General features: G+C 40.8%; 1 protein-coding gene across 5 annotated transcripts in view; it reads right to left on the minus strand.

Moving 5' to 3' along the window:
• The window catches only part of NECAB2 (N-terminal EF-hand calcium binding protein 2), a 365795-nt gene that overhangs the window by 202752 nt on the left and 149244 nt on the right, over positions 1-13799 (minus strand). The window lies entirely within an intron of this gene.

Consider the following 13799-nt stretch of genomic DNA (forward strand, 5'->3'; position numbering starts at 1 on the left):
TAGATGATTTTTGGGTGAGATAATGTCATTGTCTATATGTCTCTCTGAAGTTTGTAATAGACTGCCTAATGGATAAATTGCCCTGTGTTAATTTGTGTAATTAATTACTGGTGGTGTTTAGAAAACAAGGTTACATCAAAAGCCTATTATTTACCCAGGACTGTGTGGTCAAGCGTATGCTAGAACACTATATAAAAAGACCCTTGAGTCTTGATTCTGTCCATCTCAGATCTGCTTGATGCGTCATCTGGGGAAGCTTAAGCCACCAGACTGGGATCCCAGTGCTGACTGGTGTGCCCTGAATATGATATTGGACACTGGACTATAACCTATGAACTATTTCTGAAAGAAATCTTTGCAGCTACAAAGCTCACCGTCTCTGCTATGTATCTGAACCTCAAGAATTAAATTCATGTCTGTAGGTATATTGATCTTTTAACCATACTATCTCTCTCATTTTTTTTAATAAATTTTAGTTTAGTTAATAAGAATTGGCTATATGAATGTATTTGTGTAAGATCCGGAATATTCAGTAACCTGGGAGGTAATGTGTCCGATCCTTTGGGATTGGTAGAACCTTTTCTTTTATATGATGAAATATACTTTTCAGAAATCTTCATCATATTTGACTTCGGTACCTGGATGGAGGCCTGAGACTGGGTTGCTTTAAGGGAACTGTGTTGCTGGTTTTTGGGCAAGCAGTGAGGTAATAAAGAAGCTGTTTTATGCTGGCTTGGTAAATCTAAGTACTGAATTATCCACCAGTTTGGGGTTTGTCTGCCCCATTCTTTGCAGTTCACCCTGAGTGACCTCAGCTGGCCCCCTACTTGGGCCCCAGTCACATCAGCAAAGATTCCAGTTCCCTAATTGCTCTCACTGATATTCAAAACAAGCCTGTGTTACTATTATGAAAATCTGTTTATCTAGGAGATCAACAAATGCAATGTGACATTTATCATTAGCAAAGAGAGGGTCTGAGGGGGAAGAACACCACAAACTAGACATGAAAGTTATTTCCTGTGGCAATGCAGATGAGCCGCTGTGATCACTGATTAAATTTAAAGGCTCACATCATTTTCACCTACAGCAGACTCCTGACATGCCACAAACGAGGGGCATTTTGAACATCACACAAAGAGGTGGAGGGTTCCTTCGAAACTAATTAGTTCGTCTGAAATACGACAAGAAACCAAAGAACATTCAGTCTCGGAGGTCTATTATTGTGTGAAAAATTAGCTGTCAACAGAAAGAGCCCTGTGGAATAGTGTCATCAGACTTAAGAAAATGATGCTCTTTCCTGCAGCTTAAAAAGTAGTAAACACTGGGAGACTTCTGCTTTACAAAAGCACACTTCAGGCTCCCAGGTCCATGTTCTTAAGAAAGCTTGCACAAGTCCCCAATCTGAGCACAGACATTAGAGGCTGACTGCATACAAATGTAACACACCTTCAGACATGCTGCTCAAGCGCAACGTAGAGGTAACTTTTTCAAAAATGCTTAAGTAACTTTACAGCATAAGTGCCATTTTTAAGAGGGACTTGGGCAAGTAGTCTAAATTCCTTAGAAATCTAAGTCTCTTTTGAAAATGGGACTTCAGTATTTTTGAAAATTTTGCCCTAAATCTACTTATTCAACATTTAAGACTCTTCCCACTTTCACTCTGATACATTTTAACTTGCACAGCTTACAACGTTTTGTGTAAAGCATACATACAAATTTACACATTTAGATCCCTCTCCTTCCTCCTCTCTCTAATTTCCTTTCTCTCTTCCCTTCACAGTCAGAGTTCCTTTTATTTTTCTTGAAGGATGCTGCATGTATTAATCCTATTTATACGATCTGTATCCCATTCTGTCGGTACTACTTATGTGCTTGTTCTATAACTGTAAAATGTTTGTTCTGAAACTATGTAACTCACCCAACAGGGAACAATAATTCACCTAATGTAAAATGCTGGATTCCTACAGAAGATGTGATCTCCTGCCCATCAGGAAGGACTATGGAATCCAGACAGGCCATTGTGGAACAAATACTTTGTCCCCTGACCCATCCATGAAGAGATTACGTGCAGAAACGCTCGTCCCATCCGCTTGGGCTCTAGGAAGGTGGGGATAAAAATCCCTGACTAGAGGGGGAGGGATAGCTCAGTGGTTTGAGCATTGGCCTGCTAAACCCAGGGTTGTAAGTTTAATCCTTGAGGGGGCCATTTAGGGATCTGGGGTAAAAATCTGTCTGGGGACTAGTCCTGCTTTGAGCAGGGGGTTGGACTAGATGACCTCCTGAGGTCCCTTCCAACCCTGATAGTCTATTGTAGGTTCTCTTTATGCTGTCTGGACTCTGAGGGGCAAAGATTCCTAAACATAAGCAAGAGATCCCCAAGCTACTTGGCTTAGCCCCAAAAGACATAAAAGCTTGATTTTGAATTTAAGACTGTATCTTATTTGTGAGTGTACGTTTACCTCCTTCGACCTTGTAAATAGCTCTCATTTCTTTTTCCTAGTTAATAAACGTTTACTTGGTGTGTTACAGGATTGGCTACAAGCATTGTCTTTGTTGCAAATTGACCTGGGGTCAGTGACTGGTCCTTTGGGACTGGGACTAACCTGAATATTTTGTGATCTTTGTGTAAAATGACCACCTATCACAGAGTCAAGCTTGCCTGGGTGGCAAGATAGTTCAGAATGCCCAAGGGGACTGTCTGTGACTCCACGTTAAGGCTATATAGTGCCTGAGGAGTTTACATTTGTTAGTTGGTTGGCAGTCTAAGTATTGGGGTTTGTGCTCTGCCCGGAGGTTAGTATTCTTGCTTGTGAGCCACTCCAGACAGTGTGACTATTGGCGTAGTCAGCAGGATTCACATGCCACAGTCAATTGGATTTATAGATTATAACCCAGCACTGTTAAGAGTTTAAACTTGACCCTGAGAATTTTTAAAGGTTAAAGGACAGACACAAGGAGTGGAGCACAGTCATATGATGGTTTTGAGATAAAAGACCTTGAAAAGTTATATAAGGAGCAAGGAATATCCCATAAAAAGAAAGCCCCAGATCAGGAACTGAGAGCTTAGCTTGTGAATTTTGGCCAGGCATCCAAGGACCCTGCTGCCCCAGATACTGCAGAGGAACTGGCCCAATGCAGTGCCAGGCAGCCCGGGAAGAACAAGAGCTACTCCAGACAGTGTGACAATTTCCATTAATAACAGTTTCTTACCAAGATACCAATTAATAACATTTCAGTGCGATGACTTAGTACTTTCTGCTAATGCAGCTGCTTGCGATTGGGATTGTTATATCAAAACTAGCTCATGAAAGAGCCGGTCCAAGAGCTGCTGACTGTTAGCGTTTGTAGGGCAGAAAGTGGAGCATCACAGAATATCTCCTATTCATTAAGGGTCTGAATTTCGTAAGTTGTTGACCATCCTCAATTCCCAATTGAATTCACAATTGAGAGCAGAGTCTGGAGTTTCCTGGATCAATGCCCCCGACCCCCATACACACACACACATCTTGTTTTGACAAAGAGTTCTGCATCCTGTTCGCAGTGATCCTCAGATCTACCTGACAAATACTCTACGACTGTTACCACTTTTTAAATTCTGAGATAGCTTCTGCCTGGCTCTAAGAGAGCTATAGAGTTGCTTGATCACCTGACCCAATATTTTTATTTCCTTCAGTATTTTCTTTTTTTCTTCCTCCATTCGAAATTAATTTCAGGTGTTGCTATGCCTCCCCATTCTACGTCTAGGTTAGTAATATCATCATCATGCTACTGCTCAGTCCCAGGAAGAGGCAGGATATGATGATGGAACTCACGGCAGCAGGGTCTGCTTTAGATACACTGGGGAAGATGATGATTCTGGAGGCAGATTTGACCAGTCTGTGTTGGTGACAATGGGTGTGGCAGATCACACGTGTAAGATTCCAAATCAAACAGAGCAGTCAGAGTGATTTTCCACTTTGGCCACAGGTGCTGGAACTAGGGGTGCTGGGGGTGTGGACACATCCCGTGGCTTGAAGTGGTTTCCATCATATACAAGGTTTACAGTTAGGTTCGATGACTCTCAGCACCCCCACTAATCAAATTGTTCCAGCCGGGGCGCCAATATGTTTGTTGCCACCCCGAACACGGCAGTCAGGCAGTCTTCGGCGGCTGCTGGTCACGCAGATTCGGTGGCGTTTCTGTGGGTTATCTGCCGGTCCCGCGCCTTCAGCATACCCACCACCAAATTGCAGCTGAAGCCGCGAGACCGGCGGACCTCCCGCAGGCATGCCACCGAAGGCCGCCTGACTGCCTCCCTCACATCGACCGGCAGGCCGCCCCCCGCAGCTTGCCGTCCGGAGCCGCCCCTGGTTCCAGCACTCCTGATTTTGGCTCTCCTCTCCCCTCATGCGGTTGTGCTGTTTCTGGCCTTGCTATACATAACATTTACTGATGGTGAAAAGCTCTTTAAGAGGGGGAAATAGACAATTTGCATTAGGGGTATAAACTGGATAGAATAAACTGGATAGATGCTTAAGTGTGGTGATTTACACTCACATGTTCAAGCCTAAACTGATGGTTAAATTTCGGGTCAGGAAGGCCTTTCCACCAGAAGATATTAGCAGGGATATCTAGGCTTAATTCTCTCCTCCAGGAGTAGTGAACATGTATCTCATATGAATCTTTGGAAGGGGAAGGTATTGGTGGATCGCTTTCCTTCCCATCTTCTCCCATGTCTCATAAAAGGTAGTGGGGACAGGAATGGGGTCTTCTCTGTTTGGAATACCTCTAAGACATTATGGAAGTAACTAATAAGAGAAACGTGATTTCATTCTTCTTTTCAGTGAAGTCAGTGGCAGCAGTATGGAATTTTGCAGTATTTGCTTTACATGCAAAGTTGTTTCTGTAGAGTGAAGGATGCTTCCTCTGCTAGTCTTAACCACTGGAGGAATACAGAGGGCAAAATGTACATGTTCCTTCTGCTCTTTGTCACAGTCCATTTATACCATGGACCTGAGGGCCTTCGCAACAGTATGAGCAGTGAAAGATGAATAAGGTTGGTTTCAGATCCAAAACAAAAGCCAAGAACAGAGCAGAGATTATTAAAAAGTATCAGTAAAAGGCAAAAAGGATGAGAAATCCCCTGAAGAAGCAGAGAGAAGCTGCTTATGGACACACAACTTTGTTCATCTGCTAGCCCATTGAAGATATGAATAGGGAACTGTTCTTTTAAAGAGCTCTCACTTGTCCTGGAACTCGAAATCTGCTCTGAAAGAAAAATATCATATAAAGAGAGCAAAGTATTAAAGGGACTAAAAGCCCACAAAGATAATGCTGCTGATTTTCCATAATCACGTTATACAAAGCAGTTCTTTTAGCACACACCTAGCGTGCCACATCATTAACCTTTTAAATGACACTTTCTAGGCAAAGTAGTATTGAGAACAAGCCCCATTAATGTTTCAATGCTATTTTTGGATATCTCATTTTAGTTAAACATCTAAAGCCTCCCCCCAATGACAAGAACACATTTTGTTGGGGGATTGTTATCCTTTAAAAAATAAACTTGCCAAGCTGTGCATGTTCTAGCTGGGTACCCATAGGCAGTAGCACAGACTTCCTCTTGGGTCAATAGGTACTCATCTTTCCCCTGCATTGTGATGCTCCTCTTCATTTTTCTCAGGTTAACCATCATCTTCCAAATGACCCTTTATTGTCTCAAGGAAGTCAAGAAACCAAACTAGATGTTCCTATTTGACTAAATCAGTTGCCCCGTGCCTATAAGAACTCTGGAAATGGAATCAACATTTTATAATTTGGCTGGTAACAGCAATTATTAATATTCAGCAAGAACATAATTTTCTTAATCTAGCACTACTCTAGCTAGAAAGTAATTTAACTCACAAGATCTTTAGAACTGCACACTAAGCAAACGTGATGGGGGAGTAAGAGAAAAGCACACAGATAAAATGAAATACCAAAATAGCTTTGAAAATAAATTATCTTTTCAACCAGCAATTAATTTTAATTCAAATTGCCTTTAGAAAGATAAAGTTAATATGCCCCATATTCCTATATGAAAGAAAATGCACAGTACTCATCTGATATTTCAGCCTTTGTCTTTTACTGTATAAAGCAATTTCCTTATAAGAAAAATCCCTGGTAAATATTATGTCTGACGATAAACTAATTCAAAACCAATATTTTTTGAACATACCGGACGCCAGACAGAAGCTTCCCTCAACTCCCGACCTGGCCATTGTCATACATGCTTTTGTGATTCCTAATTTGGATTATTATATGGCCTACATGAGGTGATGCGCTTGGAAGTTAGATCTGGTACAAAACAGGAATATTGTTAGAGGAACAGCTAGTGCAGGGTGCCTCTGATTCACCAGGAATGGAGGCTAACTCAGGTTAGAGAGATTAACTTTCTCCTCCTTATAGGCTCCATAGCCGTTGAGATTAGCTGGAGCACTTGCGCTAACAAGCTATAGATTTAGACATCTAGGAGCTGGTGGGAAGGCATTCTCAGTGCTGGTGACACATATTCTTTTCCCTTGGTAGTCTGACAGTCTTTTGACCTTTGTGGAAAAATGCAGACTACAGCTGGGAGAAAATTTTCAGCTGAAACTTTATTTCACCAAAAAAATGCAGGTTCAGGTTGACCAAACCTTTTAGCAGTTTCTTGGCAAAAATCAATTGTTTCAATCAAAAACAAAGCTAAAAAAAATCTGAAAACATTTTGTTTCAACATATTCAAAATGAAATGTTTTAAGTTTTCAATTCAAAACATTGGTTTATTTTGAAATTTACTTCCATTTTTATTCCCAACATTTAAAAGCATTTTTAAAAGCTTGAAAACTATCCACACACCTCTAGAGCAGATTACAGAAATTGCTTTTGCTTGAGGGAAGCCTGGCACTAGCGAGCTAGGGATTGGAGACAAAGTTTCTGCCACTTAAAAAAATGTTCTCTCTCTCAATTTTGGTAAATTTATACTGAATGTTAAAAATTAATAAATGTATGCTAAGATTTAACTTAGAACTATGATCAAAATCTGAAGCTTTTGCTTCAGCCAAGAACGCCAGATGTTAAACCAGCATGGCACTCTGAAAGTATCGTCCTTAAGGATTTCAATGACTAGATCAATGTGTTTATACATACACATATGGTGGACATTTTTGCTGAACATTTTCTAGATCTTTTTGTATTAAACTGTGATATTGCAGGCACCAGGAGTCCAAGAGCTGCTAAGCAAACTGCCACTAACAATGCAGGAATCTGACACATCTAATTAGAACACCTGGATATTCTGATGAAACTGTTCTTCAAAAGTTGAAAAAATAGTTATAAAAATATCATGGGCTGCTTATTTCACATCCTTAGCTGAGGAGCAAAACAGAAAGTGTTTAAAATTGACCTCTTTCTAATGCAATGCCCACTAGTTTAACTGTGGGTAAAAATAGTGAAAGACATGACAACCCGTTATAACCCAAAGCTAGTTACAACACATGTAGCAGCTGCGGACTGTGCTAGAATCCAGACATCAGTCAAGCACACAATGTGCTATAACTTGCATAGCCCAGTGTTATATAGCGTGTTTCCTGTGCTCACTACTGCATAACATTTAGAACAGTTGCCCGTCTTTATTTCCTTTTAGTTTACAAGTAAAAAGTGCCGACACGCAAAGCCTAAGTACGTTGCCAATTAGTTAAAGTCACAAAAGCAAAATGCAGTGTAATCAAGCTCACCACTTCCACTAAGCAGCAACCCATAACCAGATACTAAAGTCCATACAGCAGTCTGGACTTAGCCCCCTTAATTTCATTTGACCTTTGCAGAAAGGTAACAGCCATTGTGCAACACCATAAAATTTAGCAAATGTGGATTATTTCAGACCAGAGGCAGAGCTTTCCCGAGTCCCACAACCTTCATTGTGTACACCCTGACGGCCTCTCTGTTATATTGAGAAGGAATCTAGAGTCAGTGTCTCTGCTACTATGGCAGAGTAGTAGCCCAAATCAGATTGATACAATACAGATTTTGAATGCGCTGTTCTTTTTATTCCCATGACTCCCACACTATCCTTAACATTGGTATTTTAATTCTTTCCAAGGTGTATTACTACCCTACAAGACAATCCTAGAAGGGCCACGAAAGGTATTTTGGTATTTTTACTTCCTTTAGATAATTTTTTTCAAACTACAGAAAACAAAACTTGGATTTGGTCTGAATTCTGCAGTAAAGGTTCAGCTCAATTCTTACCACTTCTTAACCACTTTATCCAGCCCTACTAATTAAGGAAAAGCCAATATTTTTATGGTGTAAAATTAAGAGTCTGATCCTTTAAGCCTTCAAACCACAGAATTTCCATTGGGTTGTGTTTCCAGTTAGCTTATGTCAAGAACTGGAGTTCATTCACTACAAATATAAGTTGCAGACACGTATTGGTAATAATGCTTTGTCTATTTAAAAAGAAAACTTAGAAGAGATTGATTAACTCAGTAGTTATTTTAGCAGTAAGATCCACAAAATTCCTTTAGCAAATTATACAACAAACTGCACAAAGCTCCTCTGGTCTTTCTGCATTTCTCAACCTGAAGTGATTTACTGGGGCAAACTATGCAAACATTAGGGTAACTTTATTTATTGAGCAGGGGGTTGGACTAGATGGCCTCCTGAGGTCCCTTCCAACCCTGAGATTCTATGATTCTATGATTACAAGAAGTCACTAATTGGTTTTGCTTGCAAACAAGCCTTCAGTATGCCAACCCAAGACTGATTCTGAGATTTCTCTCTAATATTTTGGCGCTAGCATAGTTTACTAAGAATACAGACACTAACGAGGCATGAATGTGCAGCATTACTTTAAAATGTTCCACCAGCATATTAAAAACTGCTGACAGGATAGAAGCATAATGGAGAGGGCAGTCTTCTAAAGTGTATCATAAAAAACATACTAACATACACATCAAAGCACTTACAAAAATATTAGCAGGTGAGCTGTAGTGAGTTTTTGACACTGATTCATTCTGAACCATAGAGTGTCCCAAAAGAAACTCCTAAAACCTGGCATCAAAACATTAACTATTCACTCTCCTACATAGGTTAATATATTAGTGTATTATATTTCAGCTTCCAGAACCTGAGTCTGCCTCAGCAAGATCCCACTTAACGCAGCATTAATGAACCATACTATTATTTTTAAAGCCTTACCATGAGCCTTTTTATTTTAAATGGGATTCCTTTTTTCATCTCTTAATTTGGGCAGGCTTGTTATCCCTAGAGGAATTAAATTACTTTGGAATGTGACTCAAAGCTGGGTTTCATTTTAATTTTTTTTAAGAGCATAAAACCTCAGTCTTTTGGAGACTAACTCCTCTTGGAAACGGAAAAGAAAACTCCCAGGAGAAATCCTGCAGTGTTCTGCTACCTTGTGCAGTGGCTCTGGCTGGCAATATCACACCAAAAAAGCTGGTGCCAAGGAGTTTAGCACAGGTGTATTAATATCATGTATTGGCCCAGGATGATGCCTGTGCCAGATGCTTGTCATCAGAAAGTTCATAAACACTTCAAACCCCATCCAAAGAGAATGCAGTTGGAGAGTGTTAATGGACAGATGTCAACAGGGGGTTGGACTAGATGACCTCCTGAGGTCCCTTCCAACCCTGAGATTCTATGATTCTATGAACAACAGTCAAAAAGCTCTGAAATTACATATTCTGGGAAGAACACTTTGGAGGCAAATGAGTTTGTGATTTTAATTTGATAGCACAGCAGAGCCTATGAAAACTCAACTCTGAAAAGACACTCCTGCATTTTGTGGACCATAAAAACGGTGGATAAGAAGTGAGTTGAGCTCAAGTGGCCTAGGCAATGCCTTCAGTGATTTCTGGCCTTCACCATAAGACAATCACCTCTGGAGAGGGGCATGGCAGCTGTTCAGTAGTTCACAACATACAACTTTAGTACAGAAATGAAGAATACAATCAGCTGAAATCAAAAGGGGGAAGTGGGGTAGGCAGAATGCAAATAGCTAAATTAGAGTTTGGCCATCAGGATCACCAACCCAATTCATGGTAAAAAAAATTCATAGGATCTTTAAAGACTACACATGCCTTTAATGACAGCATGCCTAGATTTCCTAAACTGAAACCTTTTCAAACAAATAAGGTTTGAAAACACTAAGCTCATGAGTAACTTTACTTGCATGAGACATCAATGGAGCTATTCTGCAGTTACACAGACAGGGTCTGAACTCCACTGCATCAATTTTCTTAGTTTTGCCATCGGTGAAAGGGGGTATTAATACACATTCACCTACTTCATAGGGCTACTGCACGGCTTAAATAGATTATTTTAATCTGAATTGGTGATTGCAGAAGCCAAATGCTGCCAAAGACAAATCCAAACCCTGAATTCTATCTAAACTTCAATATCCACCCAGATGCAATTTCAAACCTGGTATCAAATTTAAGTGAACTAGCTTGCCAGAACCACCAACTGTTTTAATGAGACGGCTGCCTCCCTCTCAGCCTCCTTGCACAATTCTACCTTATATTTTCCAGAGTATAGACGCTCACTAGAGATTCAAAGAGCTGGAATCTAAAGTCCCCGTAAATGCAGCATCTGTGGCCTGATCAGAATTCGGCTAGTTTTCCATACTGCATCTCCTCTAGATTGCCTCCTGGCAATCAGGAAACTCAAAGTTCACCTAAGAAAGGGCAGGGATATTTCCAGATACAGCCAACCACCAGCATCCTTGGGAACCTGCACAATCAGGAGGCCTACGTGACTCTGCTCAACTTCACTGTCCCTTACACACTGTCCCTCTCCTGCAGGATGGAGCCTCCTTTATAGATGTACAATATTAGAGGCCAAGATTTTCAAAAACAGGAGCCTAAAATTAAGCTCTGAAATCCATATGTAAGCACCTGCCTGAGTTCAGAAATGCTGAGATGCAGTAGCTCTACTTGAGGGGCTTTACATGGGACTCAAGTGGGCTGGCCCTCTGCACTGGGGTGAATTTCACCCTGCCGACAGGGGTTTCCTTCAATGTTGTAGGATTTTTTTTTAAGTGATGGAGTTATCAGTGCTGGGGCTTTAGGGTCCTAATGTAATGGGAGCAACCATACTGAGATGAAACAGACACAGTTAAAGTGAAAGTGACATGGCAAGATTTAGTGCTGTAAAGACAAGATTACAGATGATGCCATCTTTTCTCTGTATAACAACTAGATCCTACAAGGCTGTTCTAGATTTGATTTTGACAAATAGGGTGAAACTAGTCGAGAATTTGAAAGTGGAAGGCAGCTAGGGCGAAAGTGATCATGAAATGGTGAGTTCATGATTCTAAGGAATGGTAGGAGGGAGAACAGCAAAATAAAGATAATGGATTTCAAGGCGGCAGACTTTAGCAAACTTGGGGAGCAGGTAGGTAAGATCCCATGGGAAGCAAGTCTAAAGGGAAAAACAACTGAAGACAGTTGGCAATTTTTCAGACAGACATTATTAAGGGCACAAGAGCAAACTATCCCACTGCGTAGGAAAGATAGGAAGCTTGGCAAGAGACCACCCTGGCTTAACCAGGAGATCTTCAATGATCTAAAAATACAAGAGAGTCCTACAAAAAGTGGAAACTGGGTCAAACTAAAAAGGATGAATGTAAACAAATAACACATGTATGCAGGGACAAAATTAGAAAGGCCAAGGCACAAAACAAGATCAAACGATCTAGAGACATAAAAGGTAACAAGAAAACATTCTACAAATACATTAGAAGCAAGGGGAAGGCCAAGGACAGGGTTACTCAATGAGGGTGGGAAAAAATAACAGAAAATGTGGAAATGGCAGAGGTGCTTAATGACTTCTTTGGTTCAGTTTTCACCAAGAAGGTTGGTGGTGACTAGACGTCTAACATAGCGAATGCCAGCGAAAATGAGGTAAGATCAGAGGCGGCTAAAATAGGGAAAGAACAAATTAAAAATTACTTGGACAAATTAGATGTCTTCAAGTCACCAGGGCCTGATGAAATGCATCCTAGAATATTCAAGGAGCTGACTGAGCCATTAGCGATTATCTTTGAAAAGTCATGGAAGACGGGAGAGATTCCAGAAGACTGGAAAAGGGCAAATATAGTGCCAATCTATAAAAAGGGAAATAAGGACAACTCAGGGAATTACAGACCAGTCAGCTTAACTTCTGTACCCAGAAAGATAATGGAGCAAATAATTAAGCAATCAATTTGCAAATGTCTAGAAGATAATAAGGGGATAAGTAACAATCAGCATGGATTTGTCAAGAATAAATTGTGCCAAACCAACTTAATAGCTTTCTTTGACAGGGTAACAAGCCTTGTGGATGGGGGGGAAGCGGTAGATGTGGTATATCTTGACTTTAGTAAAGCTTTTGATACTGTCTCGCATGACCTTCTCATAAACAAAATAGGTAAATGCAACCTAGATGGAGCTACTATAGGGTGGGTGCAAAACTGGTTAGAAAACCGTTCCCAGAGAGTATTTATCAGTGGTTCACAGTCATGCTGGAAGGATATAACAAGTGGGGTAATGCAGTTCTGGGTCTGGTTCTGTTCAGTATCTTCATCAATGATTTAGATAATGGCACAGAGAGTATACTTATAAAGTCTGAAGACAATACCAAGCTGGGAGGGGTTGCAAGTGCTTTGCAGGATAGGATAATTCAAAATGATCTGGACAAACTGGAGAAATGGTCTGAAGTAAATAGGATGAAATTCAATAAGAACAAATGCAAAGTACTCCACTTAGGAGTACAATCAGTTGCACACATACAACATGGGAAATGACTGCCTAGGAAGGAGCACTGCGGAAAGGGATTTGGGGGTCATAGTGGACCACAAGCTAAATATGAGTCAACAGTGTAACACTGGGATGTGTGTACCAGGAGTGTAGTAAGCAAGACACGAGAAGTCATTCTTCCACTCTACTCTGCGCTGATTAGGCCTCAGCTGGAGTATTGTGTCCAGTTTTGGGCACCACATTTCAGGAAGGATGTGGACAAATTGGAGAGAATCCAGAGAAGAGCAAGAAAAATGACTAAAGGTCTAGAAAACATGACCTATGAGGGAAGACTGAAATAATTGGGTTTCTTTAGTCTGGAAAAGAGAAGACAGAGGGGGCATGATAACAGTTTTCAACTACGTAAAAGGTTGTTACAAGGAGGAGGGAGAAGAATTGTTGTTCTTAACCTCTGAGGACAGGACAAGAAGCAATGGGCTTAAACTGCAGCAAGGGAGGTTTAGGTTGGACATTAGGAAAAACTTCCTAACTGTCAGGCTGGTTAACCACTGGAATAAATTCCCTAGGGAGGTTCTGGAATCTCCATCATTGGGGATTTTTAAGAGCAGGTTAGACAAACACCTGTCAAGGATGGTCTAGATAGTACTTAGTCTTGCCATGAGTTCAGGGGACTGGACTAGATGACCTCTCAAGGTCCCTTCCAGGCCTATGATTCTACCAACAGCTGCATTAGAAACTCAGACAGATCAGGATAGCTAGATTAGATAGCCATAGCGAAGCTTTCTAGAAGCAATGGAAAAATCAAAAGGTTATCTGATTGTCCCTATTATTCAAAATGTATCATTTCAGAGATCTTCATAAAAGAGACTAGTATCAGAGGGTAGCTGTGTTAGTCTGGATCTGTAAAAAGCAACAAAAACAGTCCTGTGGCACCTAACAGATATATTGGAGCATAAGCTTTCGTGGGTGAATACCCACTTCCTCACAGCGTCTGACGAGTGGGTATTCACCCACGAAAGCTTATGCTCCAATACATCTGTT

Source organism: Mauremys mutica, chromosome 14 (genome assembly GCF_020497125.1).
Source record: "Mauremys mutica isolate MM-2020 ecotype Southern chromosome 14, ASM2049712v1, whole genome shotgun sequence".
Taxonomy (NCBI): Eukaryota; Metazoa; Chordata; order Testudines; family Geoemydidae; genus Mauremys; species Mauremys mutica.